Genomic DNA, 19,799 nt, shown 5'->3' on the forward strand with positions numbered 1-19,799 from the left:
TTCTAATAATAAGTGACATATTTATTATGCCGAGAACAAAAACAGTGGAATAATACACGACACATAGGCAAGATTCATCATGAAAAAAACATCACAATTTTTACTCTTGTTTTTTAGTGTGACTTCCACAGGAAGCAATGGAAAATAACAGTGGCAAATCTGGCATTCGCATGGTGTAAAATTACACATACCTTCATAAATTCGCTTCTTATTTTACACAGCTTTTTACACTGTTTTTTTGGCGCATTTTTATGTTACACAACATAATAAATTTGCCCCTAAATCTTTTCATTAAAAACAACTCAAAACAGAATTGAGATAATTGGTAAGGGCTTCTGGTGTATTGTTTCTTTACATTTTATAGACTTAAGAAGACTTATTTTAATATTATTATTTTGTATTTCTATAGTGGCAGAGATTGTTTATTAGAACAGGAGTGCAGAGGCCCGTGGCTTGCCATATGAATAAAGCACTACTTGCGTCAGGCAGTTCTATCCTAGAAGGGGTGGCGGGGGGGAGGTGCTTGGTGTCACCCCAACAATCACCTAACTTGAGCATCATTCAAAAGCTAAAGTTAGGGAGCATTGGGAAGCACAGCCCTTATCAGTGCCCTGTCCTTACTGCCTGCCCTAAGGTTGTGCTGCACAGAGAAGCAATCCCTGGGTGTAAGTGCTCGGTATGTGAAAACTAAGGGGCTCACTCTTGCATCATGGGTATTACTCCTACAATCTCCTTGCAAATTATGCTTGGGACCACTGAGACATTTCAATGTGGTCTGTAGCAAGGAAGCAGAAGTCAATGCCAAGGGTGTTACTTTAAGGTAAACTGTTATCAGTAGACAAGATGTGGATGAATTTGTACTAAAGTTGATGGAGAATGCCTTTAACTGTACAAATAAAATGGCTGTGCTGACTGCTTTTTATATTCAGGAATATGCAAGGGCGCAATCCTTTGTGCAATCTATGCCCCATATTTTATAGTGAAAATAAAGAAAAATATAAATGGAACAAACAAGCAAATGAACGTAGATATCGTAATGATCTATTTAAACAAGGTGCAATGATAATGGATCAGTATGTTGCTTTATGATGCTTACAAATATAGTGTATATCCTTTTTGTCTCAGCAAAAGCAGCTACATCTACATCATAGTGATTTGGAAGCTGAACAAATAATAGAACATACACTATCTTCCCTCAGTACATTTCAGAGGCAGCTTTGGAAGTATGGAGATGCTGCAGCAGATGTGGGCTACAAGTTTGATATTGTCAGTAATTTATACAAATGGTTTGAAATGTTTGAAAATAAAGTTTTGTTGCCCCATGTCAATTCTTATCTTTCTTTCTTCTGGATTAACAGTCTCGTCTATTTCATATGGATCTCCTATATGAGGGCTCCCTGTGAAGCACAGAGGTGCAAACATTCTTGGGTCCTTTGCTACTTGCTTTAGCCTTTATTAACCCCAGACATACCATTATTATCACTGCAAAATTGCCCAATGGGCACATCATTAACTCCAGACATGCCAGTAAGATAAATGCAGAAAATGCTCAATGAGCATATTAACTACAGACACGCCAGTACAATGACTGAATACATGGATGAGCACACCATCGCTCCCAACATTTGAAAAATTAAAAGAGGGACAAAAAGATCTGCCATGTGTAGTGTGGCAATTTGTTTGAGTGTGCCCATTTAATGGCCACATCCTCTAAAAACTAAAACTATGTCCATTTTACAAAATTTGGCAGGCTATGTAACATTTGAACATATTTCTTGGAGTTTTAGGGTCATGTTTTATGTGTTATAACAGTTTTACTAATGAAGATTAATGCCCTTTAAGCTGAAAGCCTCTGTTCTCCCAAGAGACTTGCTTATGTTAAATAGTTACAATTGTATCTTTGCTTATCTTATATATTTACAAATGTATCTAAGTGCGGGTGCTAAGTGTTCTGGGCTCACTGGCAAGAAACTTTGTATCTTTTTCTGGCTGTTCAGTGCAGGAGATCGTGCGGGACATTTCACAACCAATCTGTGACTGTGGGCTGAGCTGTCAAAATTGGGACTGTCCCATGAAAAACAGGATAGTTGGGAGGTATGGCACACCATCAACCTTAGATCTGCCAGTAAGATTACTGAAGAAATGTATAAGAATTCCATTAACCCCAGAAAATGCAGAAATGCAGAAAATGGATTGAAAGCATTAAAGACTGAGCAATAGATTGAACACATTAACTTACAAACAGTTGCACAACAGAAAACCACAAATGTTTTTTCCCTCCAGTGCTGTCATGCTGCTTGCCTTGCCCTTTCTCCTGCATATTGTACAACCCATTTAAAGCAAATTAACTAAATTCCACAGTGGAACACACAGCCATCTTTCCTTGTTTTTATTCTTTTGCTTACAGTATTCAGTGGTGTTTGGGGGAGCCCAAGAGGGGGGTGGGGGGTTTGGTGGAGTTTGGCGGGGTCCAACACTGTTGTCGGCAGTCAGCACGACCCTATCAGTTAAAAACATGGCGCCAAGGCCTCCATAAAAGTTTTATTAAAAAAACTGGGCCCCCCATAAAAGTTTAAAAAAGTTTAAAAAAACATTTGTGGCCATGGCCCCCCTTACAAGTTAAAAAAATACCATGAGGCCCCAAAGAATATTTAAAAACAAACATTGGTGGTAGGGGCCTATAGAGTATTAAAATAATAAATTGGTGGCCAGGGGATTCATGAAATAAAACACACACTCTTTACACTGACAAATGTATTTTTGAATCAGAAATCATTTTATAAATGAACATTTGAACCCCTCACTGTCTCTGCCATAATTCAATGTGAGGTTTTCTTGTATTAACTTTTAGGGGCCCATTTACTTAGCTCGAGTGAAGGAATAGAGGAAAAAAACTTTGAATTTCGAATTGTTTTTTTGGCTACTTCGACCATCGAATGGGCTACTTCGACCTTCGACTTCGAATTGAACAATTCAAACTAAAAATCGTTCGACTATTCGACCATTCCATAGTCGAAGTACTGTCTCTTTAAGAAAAAACTTCGACCCCCTAGTTCGCCACCTAAAAGCTACCGAAGTCAATGTTAGCCTATGGGGAAGGTCCCCATAGGCTTTCTAAGCTTTTTTTGATCGAAGGGATTTCGTTTGATCGATGGATTAAAATTGAATTGTTCGGTTCGAAGGATTTAATCTTTCGATCGAACGATTATTCCTTCGATCGTTCGATCGAACGAATATCGCTAAATCCTTCGACTTCGACGTTGAAGGATTTAACTTCGACAGATGAATATCAAGGGTTAATTAACCCTCGATATTCGACCCTATGTAAATCTGCCCCCTGATGATTTTAATTTTCCAGTGTTGCCCAAGAGTAAAGCATTGTTTGGCTGGTCGACGAGGAGAAATGTCTATTCCTTACCAGCTTAATCAGCTCCTTCCAGACTGAACATCATCTGTGTTTGGTTATGGAGTATGCGGATGGAGGAAATTTAGCAGCATACACGGCTCAACCTGGAATGCTGCTTGACACAGTTAGGTAAGTATTACTTGTCTTTTAGGGAGCTCAACACAAGGTGAAAAACCCTTATGGCATTCTTACCACTTTTTGTATCTAATACTATTATTACTGGGTACTCAATAGGTAGAACATTGACTTTTTCCCACTAGACACACCAAACTATTTACTGGTCCATGCTATTATTGGTTGCTCTATCCAAGTTTTAATGCACTGTGGGAAGTTTAGACAACAAAATGTCATGTTCCACTAAATATTAGGGCTCAGCTTTATATTGATAAGCTTGCATTTAAAAAAATGATTTATAAAACTGATATGTACAATTTATTTTAATCTTTACAGATTCTACTCAGCTTGCAAGGTTCTAGGCCTGCAGTTCTTACATGAACACAATATCGCCCATAGGTAAGCAAAAATTAAGTCTTACAAATAATCATACTCTATAGAATATTTATGTCAGACCTTTTATATTATACATATTTTTGTTGAATCAATATTTTATAATGCATTTCTAAAACGTATTGTTGTATAGTGACAGATATGTCAGAATTGCAGACTTTGGGATCAGCGAATTAGGTAAGATTTATAAGTAAGATGATGTAACATCTACATGGTTATGCAGTTGAGCTGTAGCATTGACCATACATGTTATTGTAACCAGAGATAGACAGAGGGGCACAAGTATTTTGCTGCTAATCTACATACATGGGGTTGGTGCGCTGGTGTTCAGCACGTGGATCTCCGGGTATTTAGATGGAAATTGTGGTATATAGTGAGGTACGCTTCTTTCAGGGAAAATATCAAAATTAACCAGATCTACTCACAAAAGATCTCTTCGTTATTTGACTTTAACCGTCTTAATGCCGCATGTAAAAATGGGACCGGTTCCACATGCACCTAAAAAAGAAGCTGTAATAGTGTAATATTGGCACTTGCTGGATTGCGAAGATAAGAAGAGCCAAAATGAATTAAAGCCGCTCTCAGTTGGTGTTTTCTTCCCGGAATTTATTCATGGGGTACTTTTGCGGTGTACTTCTTGTTAGCTGCGATACGGGTTTGCAATTCCTGCTCAGGGCCAGCATGGTAGTCTGGAACTAGGGATCCCGGAATCAAGCACGCTCCACAATTAATTATACATTTTTTAAATTAAATTAACCAAACTCAAAGCCCAACGCGTTTCGTATTTAGTATAGTTGGGAGTTCAGAAAAATCTACAAATGGGTCATGATCACCCTCATAACATGGGAAACCTTGGCATGTTTATATTTACAATATAAAAAATATTCAGCTTGAAATTTAAAAATGTATTTACTACTAAATTTCCAGTCAGTAAAGCATGTGATGCTGACAGCAGGTGTTAGCTTCTAGAACAAATTAAAATTGCCCTCAGACATCACAGCAGATAAGCAAACAAAATCACATAACATTAAAGAATATTTACTATAAAGAAAACATAATTTGCTTAAAGGAGAAGGAAACTTTAAAAAAACAAAAAACCTCTCTCTTTCTGTTCACCATTACTCCCCCCCCTGAAACGCCACATTGAAAAGTGCAATATTATTACCCTTTTGTGCACGAGTATTACGAAATTTGTCCATAGTTTTTAACTTAGCAGAGAGGTCACTGATGACGAATGGGTAGATCAAGTGACCCAAACATCATCTCTTCAAAGGAAAGCCAGAAGATCGTTGTGAGAATGTGAGCTTGCGCAGGGCACCTCTGAGACCAATTGAGCATGCGTGTGCCCTGAATAGATGGATTTCTGGACTGCAGTATGGATATCCTTTTCACTTCAGCTTGCCACTTTTTTTAAAAAAGGATTACAACTAAAAAATGTATGAAAAACTGAACGAGGAAATGCCTGCTGGTAAGAGTATATACATTTAATGGGCAATAATTACAGATTTATTTTAATTGAGCCTTTCCTTCTCCTTTAAACACCTCTGACTTGCAGGAAAAAACATTTTTTTTATTTTAAAAGGCCCTATGAAGGACACACAGGAAAAAATTAAAAAATATAAAAATTTACATGGTGAAAATGTAATTTTTATAAGTTGATTTTTAAAAAAAAACTGATATCAAGCAAATACCTTCTTTGTTGGCTGCTTGGTTGGAAAAATCCGGTATAATTCAGAAGTTATGGACCTTGTACATTTTTGTAGGTTACTTTTATCCCAACACATAAAAGTTGTTGTTTTTTTCAGGTACCTTTTTTGGAAAAAATAAACTTCAAATTTATAGAATTGTGATGACTGAGGAGCCAAAATCTTGAAGATATAACTGAGGATACACACAATATATTAGTAAATGTAAGTTCCAAGCATGATATAAGCATGTTGGTTTAGCATAAGTGTTCTGTACAGAAGTAAAGCCTTTCCGTTATTACTCACCCTATGCTTAATGTCACAGTATTAAGTGTGGATAAAGCTGGTACATTTATTCCAGACAAGTTTATATGCACTGTCAGTGTCAATTCTGCTGACAAGGGACACTCCATTAACCTGATGCTTGATACAGGTTCAGCTGTTTCTATACTACCAAATAATATTTTCTTGAAATAAATTGCAAAATGGATCCCCCCCCCCCACTATAACAAGAGAAGATAGAGAGATGCTAGCTGTGCCACTAGACATAGAAAGAAATAGAGAGGGTAATTAAGGACTCCAAATCCGGCAAAGCACCTGGCCCAGACGGTTATACGGCAAAATATTATAAATCCTTTGCAAAACAATTGACCCCCTTCTTGAGAGAGCTTTTTCAATCATTTCTTGAAGGCTCTCCCCCCACGACACATATGCAAACAGCTACCATCGTTATGATACTAAAACCAGCAAAGGATCCCAATAACTGCGATAGCTACAGGCCTATCTCACTTATCAATACAGACATTAAAATGTTTGCAAAAATATTGGCTAACAGATTATCCACGATTCTTCCCCACCTTATATACCATGATCAAGTAGGATTCGTGCCAGGTCGTCAAGCAGCAGACAACATCTGTAAAACAATAGACTTGATTTGTCGGGCACCTAAACAGACCACCTCCTCCCTCCTATTATCGTTAGATGCACAAAAAGCATTTGACAGATTAGACTGGAGATATATGTTTGGGGTGTTAAATAAATTACTGATACCTAAACCATTCCTTACAGGGATTAAACAGCTCGCCAGGGTTGCCCCATGTCTCCCCTGATATTTGCCCTATCCCTAGAGCCATTAGCCCACACCATAAGACAAAACCCCAATATTAAAGGCATTCAAATCAGAGAAATTGAATATAAAATCAGTCTTTTTGCAGATGATATCATCCTTACGCTGACAGCCCCACAAACCACGCTTCCAAACTTATTAAAAACTCTTACACAGTTCCAACTCATTTCAGGATACAAAATAAACCCTACAAAATCACACGCACTACCACTACAAATGTCCAAGCCAGAACTTAAGCTACTACAACTTAACTTTGACTATAGGTGGGAGACAGACTCATTGGAGTATTTAGGAGTATATCTTAATCCTTCCTATGATACTCTCTACAAGGCTAATTACCCTAAACTAACCGATAAACTAAAAAAAGATCTGGACAAATGGCCATAACATCTCTCTTGGTTTGGAAGGATATCAGCTGTTAAAATGACACTGCTACCTCGAATGCTTTACCTTTTTAGAACATTATCGATACACTTTCCCGAAAAAATAGCTTCCTCACTTCAGAAAGCCATATCGAATTTCATATGGGGGGGGGGAAGCCCAGAAATAAGACGGCGATCATGACAAAGCCAAAATTGTTAGGAGGATTGAAAGTACCCCACCTATATAGATATTACCTCGCTAGTAGGCTAGAAGCAATGGTACACACACATGCACCAACAGAAGAACCCTGGAAAGACATTGAAAATCATTATACAGCCCCGCTAAAGCTCGCCCATTTATTCTGGATACCTAAGACAATTAGGGACACCCCACCGCATCTCCTTCCCCCGTCACAGCAGAGCATTGGATCTTTGGGACTCTATAGCATTCAAGATGAAGATAAGCAAACCACTACGAAAGTGGTGGATTGTCTTTAACAATAAAGAATTCCTTTCGGGAAGCACTCCCATAGAGTTTCAAATATGGATATCTGCAAATCTGAGATCCTTACTAGATTTCATTTCAGACGGGACAGTTAAATCTTTCCAGCAGCTTAGGGAAGAATATAATATCCCTCACACACAATTCTTTCGATATTTGCAGATAAGGCATTATGTGGAAACTGCTTGGAAAACCCAAACGTCTCAAACCCTTACATATTTTGAAACAATGTGCCACAACCACTCATACCCAACACAACTTATCTCACTTCTGTATATGAACCTTGCGACAGACAATACAGACACACATCAACTTTACATGCTAAAATGGGAAGAGGACTTAGACCTCACAATTTCCAAAAAGTCCTGGACGGAAATTCGGGAAACGGCTAAAAGAACATCAATATGTGCAGCCTCTAGTGAGCATATAAAATCATATTTCGATGGTACTACACCCCTACACGCATTAGTAAACTAAGCGGTAACCCGGATCACTCAAAGTGCTTTTTGTGGAGAGAGGGGCTCCTTCCTGCACACCTGGGGACCTGTACAGTTGCTCAGGAATTTTGGAAGATGGTAGCAACATTGCTCTCTGAAGTTCTGCATTGCACTATACAAGCATCTCCACACACTTTTCTCTTAGGGATGAAGATTAGAGCCATACATTTGAAACAAACTCGTAAATTAAACACTCATATCCTAACAGCAGCAAGATCTTTATTGGCAGCAAACTGGAAAAGACCCACAATTCCGGGCTTACAATCGCTTATAACAAAGGTAAATTGCATTAGAGCAATGGAATCCATATGAAACAGACTTCAAGATAGAAGTTATGAAGGGGAGCTGGAGTGGTATCCGTGGGCTCAACATCTGGAGACTTTGCAAACCAGAGGTACCGTGCAATAAGTGGAAGTTATTGCGTCCCCAGACCTAGTTAGACCTGTCTACTTTTCTTGTTTCTCCCCCCCTTTTTTTTCTTCTCTCTCTCTTTCTCTTACCCCCTAACGTCGTGTCTTCCTCCACCCTATCCTTCCCCATTTACCAAAAACAAAAAATACAAAAACTTCTTTCACTTCCATGAGGATTCAATATTTCTTTATTGCAATGTAATTTTCCAGGATATGATCCATAAGTAATTATTGAGCTAAATGATAAGCTATATCCTGCTGTGAAATATCTGATACAGTCAGCTGAATAATCTATTACATCATTGTTGTACCTGTTATTTTTCTTTGGAAATGAAGATCAATAAAAAAGTTAAATTACAAAAAAAAAAAGAAATGCATTGCAAAAGATCCGCTTGTTGCACCTGCCCTGAAACTCAGTTACTTAAAGGATCCAATCCCTGTGCTTGGTTGCTTGCCAGCGACTGTACAATTTGAATCAAATACTGCAAAATGTGACTTTTACATTGTGAATAAGGGTACTGCTATACTTGGAAGGGATCTCTTTGCTGCATTAAACCTACAATTAGTTGATGGTCTCATTACTACAGCACCAGTGCCTGCCACACAGCCAGTGTCTAAAATTTCACCACAAAGCAACACTTCACTGGGTTGTGCAGAGAACTTTGTACACAAAGTTAAGTTGAGACCAGATGTAAATCCAGTACCATTCCCTGATTCAGCATGGGAAACACTTGCTATTGATATTGTCGGTCCTTTTGCAGATGCTCCTATAGACTGTAGATTTGCTTGATAGACTATTACAGTAAATGGCCTGAAATTGCATTTGTTTCTCATATAACATCAGCTACAGTGATAACATTTCTGTCTACAGTCTTGAGCAGAGAAGGTAATCCAAATTAATTAATATCAGACAACGGACCGCAGTTTGTCTCATATGAGTTTGAATCCTTTCTGAGAGAGAGAATATTGTGCATAGGAACCTTCAGTGTATTACCCACAAGCAAATGGAGAAATCGAGCGATTCAACAGAAGTCTGAAAGAAGCACTACAGACAGCAAATCTTACTGGGAAATCTTGGAAAGTATTTACAAAAGAGTTCCTACATAACTACAGAGCAATATGCCATGCAACAACCCAATCATCTCCAGCTGAATTATTACAATGCAGACAGATGCGCACTAAGTTACATGTTGCAGACATTAAGCTTCCACAAAATACTGTGCCTACAAAATCGTCTACTGCTGACATTATGAAGAGTCAACAAGCCAAATGCAAGGCTTATACGGACAGAAAACGTGGTGCCAGAGAAGTGCACTTTCAGCCTTGATCTTTAGTCAGAATTAAGAAATCAGGAATACTGAAACAAGGACAATCTAAATTTACTACACCACTTGAAGTGAGACGTCAGCGAGGACCATACACAAATGGCCTGTAGATGTCACTGTGCTCATACTTATACTGTGCATATTTCCTGTTAGCTTAAAAGTGAAAGTTACTGTTGTGTAATGCCTGCATGAGAGCCTGCTAATAAAGCACTGTTATACTCTCCTCATCCTCGGCTACCCAAAACATAACACTTTACTATCCTATACTGCTATCCTATAAAAACTAAAGTTCCACTCTTGTGCTAGTGTCATCACAAAATCATAGCTGTTCCTTTGTGATTAGGGCATTGTGTTAAGCGGTAAGCTTCTGTCTGTCTAATAACAATTTGTTTTGCAGCTCTTAAAGAAAGATCCACAGCATCACCTTGGGACGTGAAGAAGAGTCCATTCTTTGAAGTATGTTGTTCTGGTATCCTGCATTCCAGATTCAGTTACTTTTGCTCCTATTCATTGTAAGATGTTGATTTTATTTTAAATCTACATACTTTGAATAGATTAATAATGTACATTCTATTTTTCTTATTTTTATAGGAGAAATAGAAGTGATATATTCTATTAGGACTGATAGAACTGATACATTACTTACAATACTCTCCCTTAAGTCATTAATGAACAAGTTAAACAAAAGGGGACCCAATAACGAGCCCTGAGGGACCCTACTAATAAACTTACTCCAAGTAGAGAATGCATCATTAACAACCACCCTCTGTACCTGATCCTGTAGCCAATTTCCTATCCAAGTGCAAACAATTTCATTAAGCCCAATAGACCTCAGTTTAGAAAGCAGTCGTTTGTGGGGCACAGTATCAAACACTTTGGCAAAATACAAGTAGATCACATCTGCTGCTCCCCCTCTGTCCAGCAACTTATTTACCTCATCATAAAAAGCAAAAATTTGTCAAATTTGTCTGACATGACTTATCCTTCATAAAGCCACGCATAAAGCATGTTTATCATGCTGTCATTTCAACTGGAAACTGACATGTTGATGAACCTTGAGCTGCTCTATACAAATTACTGACCAATCACTCAGCATATAGTTGTGTTGTTTTTATTTCTAAATTACATTGTTTACACTTCAAATAATCACTCTACCATATAGAATTGTATTTCTAAACCAACAAGTATATTTGTTTAGTTGTGAACTACTGTGTAGGCAGCAATATCAGGTCATTTTGACCATGCCTGTGCTTTCAGAAAGAGCCAGCACTATAGGATGGAACTGCTTTCAGGCAGGCTATTGTTTCTCGAACTCAATGTAACTGAAGGAGTCACAGTGGGACACAGATTTTAACTACTGAGTGCTATTTTGGCTGGAAATATATTGTTTAGGAATTTATCAAGCTTTGCAAGGATAAAGTAAGAATATGTTACTCCCTATTACTACACATTGATCAGGCAGCATGTAAAGTGTAGAAAATTGTCACTGCGAAATATGGTGGCGCTTTATAAGCTAATGTTAATAATAAATAATAAAATAATAATTCTCATATATAAGTAGCTGCTATCTGGTTACCTTCCGATTCTTCTATTGTTAGGCTGCTGGGGAGGGAAGGGAGGGGTTTGTATAACTTCAGCTTGCAGTGCAACAGTAAAGAGTGACTGAAGTTTATTAGAGCACATGTCACCTGACTGGGGGCACCTGGGAAATAGACAATATGTTTAGCCCCATGTCAGATTTTAAACTTAAATATAATAAAATCTGTTTGCTTTTTGAAAAACTGATTTCAGTGCAGATTTCTGCATTATTAACTGATGCATTTTGAAATAAAAAAAACATGAATCCCTGTAACCCTAAGAAAAATTCAAAATTTCATGGTTTAAGATTAGGGTTACCACCCATCAGGTTTTGACCTGGACAACCTGGTTTTCAGAAGGGCTATCCTGGTCAAAATTACCTGACTGATTTTCCAAATTAGGAAAACCAGGCAGGGTTCCCCTAGACTGACACAGCGAATGCCCAATTACACTTGATCACCACTCCCCTCAATGGCATCACCCCACCCATCTACGCCATCACCCTGCTCCTCAACATCACAGCCACTCCCCTGTGACATCAGCTTCTGCCCCCCGTCCAGAAAGGGAGACGGGAAAAGATGGCAACCCTATGATAGCAAAGCAAAATGAACTTCACTTACACTATAAAAAATTGTTAGTTTTGAAATTCATAATCATATCAAGCAGGCAGGCACCATCTTGTGGATGCTGTTATTAAGGTAACCTTGTTTATGCTCCAGAATAGGGCACCTGATGACCATGCCCATGCACTGGCTTTGTAATAAGATGTGAGGCTAGAGGAGGAATGTGGGTAGTGCAGAGACATCTAGGAAGTGCAGAATGAAAAATGGAAGTATGTTTCTCCCCCTGTCTCTTTGACTAAGCCATAGATGAGGGGCAGGCAATACATGATTGACATGTGAGATTTTTAACTGAGTTTATAATAGGTATGGATGTTTTAACGAAAAAAAGAATTTGGGTTTCATGTTTGAAAATAACTTTTGTTGTATAATTGTTTTCATGTCTGGTTGACAGGTCCCCTTTAAGGCACACAGAACAGCTAGAAGGGGTTATAGGGTATGCTCATCTACAGCTCCCTTTGGATGCAAAGCTGCATTCAGAGATGGGTAAGTATTGTGCTCCATTTTAGAAGTACTAAACGTTTTGCTTCAGGTTACAAGCAAAGGGGCAACTTGTAAAGTTGCACCAATTTTCTGCACTTTACATGCTGCCTGATCAAAGTGTAGTAATAGGAAGTAAGATTGATTTCCTCCTAACATATTCTTACTTTATCCTTGCAAAGCTTTGACAAAAGAAAGATTTTGCTTGAACTATGAAAAGAACAATTTTCATAGTTCAAGCAAATTCATGTTTCTGTTAAAAGGAAAAAGAATGGGTAATACACTAGAAGGGTGCTAATAGGTGAGGCATCTCCCAGCACCATGTGACCAATTTCCAGTATTTCCCATATAGGGATAGGAAGAGAAGAAACAGTTCATGGTTTAATACAATAGAGGGAGGTGCGTAACAAATTCCTGTATGTGAATACAAACTCTGCATAACTAAATCACAACTGACTTTACGTTATTTTACATTTATTTACTAATGTGAAGGCCATTGTTTAGATTGAAAACAAAATTCGAAATAAACTAAACAATTTATATAATAATTAGCATCATTTTCTGTGCATTCCCCAAGCTTGAAAGCAAAATATTGACTTTCTGGGTAGTAATGGATCTTTGGCATACAGATAATGGGATTCTAAGCAACTTTGTAGTAAACATTTTAAAGTTATGAGTAAACATAATTGCAGTTAAAGGAAAACTATGCCCCAAAAATGAATACTTACGCAATAGATTTATATATAGTTTATATCAAATTAAGTGGCACATTAAAGAATCTTTCCAAACTGGTATATATAGTTAGGTAAATATTGCCCTTTTACATCTATTCCCTTGAGCCCCTTTTTTATTATATTCTCTGAGCTGCCTTAGAAATCACCTGACTAGAAATACTGCAGCTCTAACTGTAACAGGAATAAGTGTGGAAGCAAAAGAAAGAACTCTGTCTGTTAATTGGCTCATGTGACCTAACAAGTGTGATGTGTTGGTTTGTTTATGTGCACCGTAAATTGTATGACCCCAAGGGGGTGGCCCTTATTTTTGAAAGTGCCAATTTTCTATTCAGGATTACCCAATGGCACATACTACTTAAAAAGTATATTATTATGAAATGGTTTATTTACACACAAGCTGTTTTATGAAATATTATTTTATAGAGACCTACATTGTTCGGGGGGTATAGTTTTCCTTTAAATTAAGTGTAAAAGCAATTCCATTTTAATATTTTTAAAGCCTTTGGATATTTTAATGAATGTATATTGTAAAGTAAAGTAGAATACCATTTGGATAGAGGACCTCTAAGTGAGTTACAGTATGTCTTGTGTAGCAATATTTTGTGCTGCCACAAGATGGTACCATACTACTTTCTTTTGGTAACATTTTAAAGAAAATATTAATGACTATAATGTCTGGGTTGCTTGTTTGTTTTTTTCAACATGAATTAGAAATAATTATATGTTATTAGTGTATTTGGCACAGTCAACCACAAAACATTTAACACAGGTGGTGCCGGTAATACCTGAGTAGCTATTCAATGCCATAGGAAGATGGTAAATCACTTAGGAGGAAATATGTTTTTTTTTTGAAAGAGTACTGTTCATTAGTATTGATAGCTGTGTGTAAATAAAAAAGGGGCAGGCAGCTTAGTTGTTGAAACTTAAATAGTGTGTGTGAATATGATAGGCTATTAGATCCACTGAGACAGGACTCATTTGAATGATGCAGAATCATTGTAAAGAGCTGCAGAATATGTTGGCTCTTTATGAAAAATAATAATTATTATGGCCTAAGTTGGCCCGCTCAGGGGGATATTTGGCCACTTTTCTGTGATACATACCTGCTGTACTAACCTGATTAGCTATGAAAAACAGACACATTTTCACTTTGCAGGTGCAACCTTGTCCTCTAAACAATATTGGGGAGCTGGGTGGAGGCCTCATACCTAGAAACTGCCCCTAATGCTTCTAGTCCCAAAGGCAAAAAAATAAAATTTTATAAAAATTTCACTTTTGGTGCCTGATATATTACCTTCCATGCTGAATAACACAGTTGTAGCCCCCAAGGATTGTGTCACTCTTATCAACAAATAAAGGTAGAAGCAGCAGTGATAAAGTAGGAGTGTTGCTTCCTGCTAGAAAACATACAACATGTAAAAAAAAATTTGCACGTAGCGCAGCATTTTTTTGACGACACCCCTTTCTGTGGCCACACCCCCTAATTACCATGTTTGTTTTACAAAATTTGGCAGGTTATGAAAGTTTGAAAATATTTCTCTAAACTGTGTTTTTGTGTCTCAAAATTGTTACAAAGTAGCTTATTTGCACCTGTTAGGTGTTCTGGACTCTCTGCTAAAAGCCAATTAAGTGAGAAACTTTGTTTCTTTTTCTGGCTGTTCAGTGCATAGAAAAGAGGGACTTTCCAGTACAAATGAGGGACTGCGAGTTGAGCTGTCAAAAGAGGGACTGTCCGTCCGAAACAGGGACAGTTGGGAGGTATGCAGTTGTTTCTATCAATGACACAGTTCCATTCCTGCGACATGCTTGCACCTAATTCACACATTAGGCAGAAGTTATATGTATACTGAAAGCTGTCAGCAAAGAATAATAGGTGATTTTTTTGTTTCAGGACATTTTCTAAATGTGGAGAGCCAAAACGTTATTTCCTGGAGATCCCCGTAGGGCTCCCAACCCTATTGATTTCTGAATCGTAAGTGTATTTGAGTATAAGAAGCAATAACAGAGTTCCACAGGAAAACTAGAATTTGTTCCTTAAAGTGGAACTTTTGCAAAGAATAAAAATGTAATAGCAGCTTCATTATACTGCAATAAGAAACATTCTAAATAGAAACAATTAACCATTTGGTACAGTTTCCGAAATAATGAAGTTTATCTATAGTGATTGTATTATATGCTGTTAGATGATCCCAAACAGAAAAACTGCCACTTTAATTACAAATACATGTAATTACAAATTACTGTGCTCACACACACACAAACCAAAGACACACATACATAGATTACATCAACCAATGAACTGACAGAGCTGTCTTTACTCCCACTCTCCTTACTGTTAGAACTGCATTATTTCTGGTCAGGTGATCTCTGAGGCAGCACACAGACCATCACAAAAAAGTGGTACAGGGGCAATATTTACACCCTCGGTACTTAGAGAGGTTAGTTCAGTTTTAGCCAGGCCTCTACTGTGTAGGGTTTTGAGTGATGTTCTGCAGTGTTCTGTATTGGGTTCACCTCTATTTAATTTGTTCAGTAATGTATCAGTGCAGATGACACAAAAATATGCAGCCCAATTAATTCCATCCAAGATGTGACATCCTTGCCATAGGATCTGCAAATTTGGATCTGGCAATCCAGCAAGTGGTGATATTTACTTAAAATACACTGTCCTTGCAGGGCTCTGTGTCCCCAAAATAGTCATGCATATACAAAATGTGCAAATAAAATGTATATGGTAGAAAGTGCTGGCCTGGCACTATTGCTATTTGCCTGATTACTGCAATACCATGAGTCAGGTACACTTGGAGGGTGCCATTGTTGACATCAGGTCTTTCTCTCTTCAAAAGCTGTTTTACACCATTCATTGACTGGTGACAAAATCCATATATTGCACAAGCCTTAATATTATTAATATTTTTTGTTCTTCAGCCCATTGCTACTTTGGCTTCTTTCACATAGACCTTTCTGTAACTGTCTTTGCACTACAGGTTTTCTCTACACAAATTATTTTTGGGCAGCATTGTTCTTAAGGGTACAGTCTGGTGAAAATGTGCTACTACTTTAGAATGTGTTCAAAAAACAAGGCTCTAGTTAAGAATCGAGAGTGCTTCCATTATTACCTGTTGCAGGTGCACAAATGTTATACAAGTCAACACGGGCTCCATTTATTCTTTGAAACTGATATATGATTCATTAATTCACATGAAAATAAGTGCTACTTAGCTAATACTAAACTAAACAGACTTCAACAAAAACCTCGGAAAACTGAAGTTTAAAAATTTGCCGTCTAAAAACTGCTGAGTTCATGTAAAATCAATGGGTTGTCATATGCAATATTTAAGAAATTTTGATGAAACTGAATTTTTTAAATCTTTATAATTTTTTTTAGAAGTTGTAGACCTATTGAAAATGATGAGACAAATGTGAATGTGATGTATTCAAGTTTTTTCCAATTTTTTATAATCGAGTTTTTTATTCTTAATAAATAACAAACATTCAAATTTATTTCAAATTAAGGCCTCTTTGGGGCAGATTCACTAAAGGGCGAAGTAGCTAACACTAGCGTCTTTTCGCCAGTGCAACCATCTGCAGCGACATCGCCAAATCACTAACAGGTGCAGGTAACAATTTGCTAGTGAAAGAGACCATAGCCAGAGTTTGTTCGCACTCTATCGCCAGGTGACGTTTCGCTCTGGCGAAAGGTTGTTACTCCGCAAATTCACTAAAGTGTGGATTTTACTGAATGTTACCTCTTTCGCCAGAGTTGACTTCGCCACCTCAGACCAGGTGAAGTGCTAAAAAGAAGCTAGATCTTCCTCACTCTTCTGTCACTTACATCATATCCTGTGTGCCGAAAATGCATTAAAGTTCCAAAAACGCTGGTGACTTTTACTTTTTTGAAGCGGGATTGCCTGCAAAAGTCCTGACCACTTTTTTTTGGGTAACCGGTTTTCTCCAGACATTTCATAATGTATGGAACATTCATTTTACAGTGGGCTCATGTGTATTATATAAATTCTCTTGACTTTATTAAGACTCCCTGGCCATTTGTAATAAAAAGTGGTAACTTCAAGCATATGCACCAACATTTATAATAAAGACCTCCATACAACTTACCCGCCATTTGCAAATTGACCTAAGCACAAGATCACTAGCGAACGCACTAACGCAAGGGAAAAGTCACCAGCATTCAGCGCCCAGGGCACAACTTTGCATATTAGTGAATTAGCGTAGTGGTAGCGAATTTGCGACTGGTGATGTGGTGCGATGTGTGCGAAGTGGTCATTGGCGACAATTCGCCAATCTGTGAATCTGCCCCTTTGTGTCTTCTTCGTCTCTAGAAACCAATAATGCTTCTTGCCATTGGCTATAATACTAACTCCACGTACATGCAAAATTTAGATCCAAAATACTGCAACTGGTCTGTGCCGTGTTTGAATAAAGGCCTTTTATTTCATTAATAAGGTGCTGTTCCTTTTTACATTGAATCTTTTACGGTGTGTGGTGGCCACCATTGAACATGCACCAGAAACAGTGGAGGAGTTGTGTGCTGACACAGAACTACAATCCAAAGTACTGCTTGACACCACACATACTAAATGACTGAAACTTGAAAATATTTGTGGGCAAAATCCAAATCTGCCTGTATGAGCAGTGAACGGCATTTGCCATTAAATTCTACAAAAGTTAGCATCAGTTGTTTTTCTGAGAAAATGTTTAGGGGAAATTAGGATAGTACTTTTCTCTTACACCTATAGAAGGCACTTTGGCATCTAACCTAATATGTAACTTAGATCAGCACTTTACCCCTTAAACAATCCTTTATGGGTACTTAGCATTTTGGCTGTATTACTGTGCAGCCTGTTGTATCTATTTAAATCCCTTTATTTTGTGGTTTCAGGAAACTGCCACTTCTCTCTTTAACTATATTCTGAATGTCAAAAGCACTTTTTAGATGATCTCTTATATTTAGGAAGGTCACATAGCATAAAAGGACAGATTTGTCTATCTGACACTTTGGACATAATTAATAGAAAGCTGCTCTTTTAAGTAGTCTCTAGAGATTTGGAAAGAACTTACTATTACTGACCTTTAGATATTTTCATATAGCACAGGTGGATTAGGACAATAATTGGATATGTGCATATACCCTAGATCAGTGGTCCCCAACCAGTAGCTCGTGAGCAACATGTTGCTCTCCAACCCCTTGGATGTTGCTCCCAGTGGCCTCAAAGCAGGTACTCATTTTTGAGTTCCTAGCTTGGAGGCAAGTTTTAGTTGTATAAAAACCAGATGTACTGCCAAACAGAACCTCAATGTAGGGTGACAATCCTACTAAATGGCCAATCACACCACTTATTTGGCACCCCAAGAACATTTTATATGCTAGTGTTGCTCCCCAACTCCTTTAACTTCTGAATGTTGCTCACGGGTTCAAAAGGTTGGGGATCCCTGCCCTAGATGCATAATTACTACCTTAAAGGGATACTGTTATGGGGAAATCTTTTTTTCAAAATGAATTAGTTAATAGTGCTGCTCCAGCAGAATTGTGCACTGAAATCCATTTCTCAAAAGAGCAAACAGATTTTTTTTTTATTCAATTTTGAAATCTGACATGGGGCTAGACATTTTGTCAATTTCCCAGCTGCCCCTGGTCATGTGACTTGTGCCTCCACTTTAGGAGAGAAATGCTTTCTGGCAGGCTGCTGTTTTTCCTTCTCAATGTAACTGAATGTGTCTCAGTGGGACATGGGTTTTTACTATTGAGTGTTGTTTTTAGATCTACCAGGCAGCTGTTATCTTGTGTTAGGGAGCTGTTATCTGGTTACCTTCCCATTGTTCTTTTGTTTGGCTGCTGGGGGGGGAAGGGGGGGGGTGATATCACTCCAACTTGCAGTACAGCAGTAAAGAGTGTAGTTTATCAGAGCACAAGTCACATGACTTGGGGCAGCTGGGGAATGGACAATCTGTCTAGCCCCATGTCAGATTTCAAAATTGAATATAAAAAAACTGTTTGCTCTTTTGTGAATTTGATTTTAGTGAGAATTCTGCTGGAGCAGCACTATTAACTGATTCATTTTGATCATTTACCCATGACAGTATCCCTTTAAGGCAGCATAAAGTGCTTATCTCTTTAACAGCTCTAAAAACTTAAGCAGAACTGGGGTTGTAGTACAAAACAGTAATACATGTAGTGGATTTTCCTGGACATGAAAGAAGAAAGATTATGGGCCCTCTGTGGCCATACATGTCATCTTGAATAGCATCCTTCAGAAAAAAACACAGCAAAATATTCTTATTTTCTGTTGTATTATATATGATATTCACAGACTAAACACGACCTCTCATTGGGCTGGCTCTTGGCGTGCAAATGATCCAACAGGATAAATATTCCATTCTAGCCTTGTCTGGTATGAAACATAAAGAGTAATTGCTCAATCATATAACACCTTGTCTAACATTTAAATGTTTAATTTGTTAACATAAGTGCAAAAAGCTTTGATTTCATTTGTTTTCACCACATCATTCCATAGGATTTTTATACATCACATGAATAACATATTTATG

This window comes from Xenopus laevis, chromosome 1S, assembly GCF_017654675.1.
Source record: "Xenopus laevis strain J_2021 chromosome 1S, Xenopus_laevis_v10.1, whole genome shotgun sequence".
Taxonomy (NCBI): Eukaryota; Metazoa; Chordata; class Amphibia; order Anura; family Pipidae; genus Xenopus; species Xenopus laevis.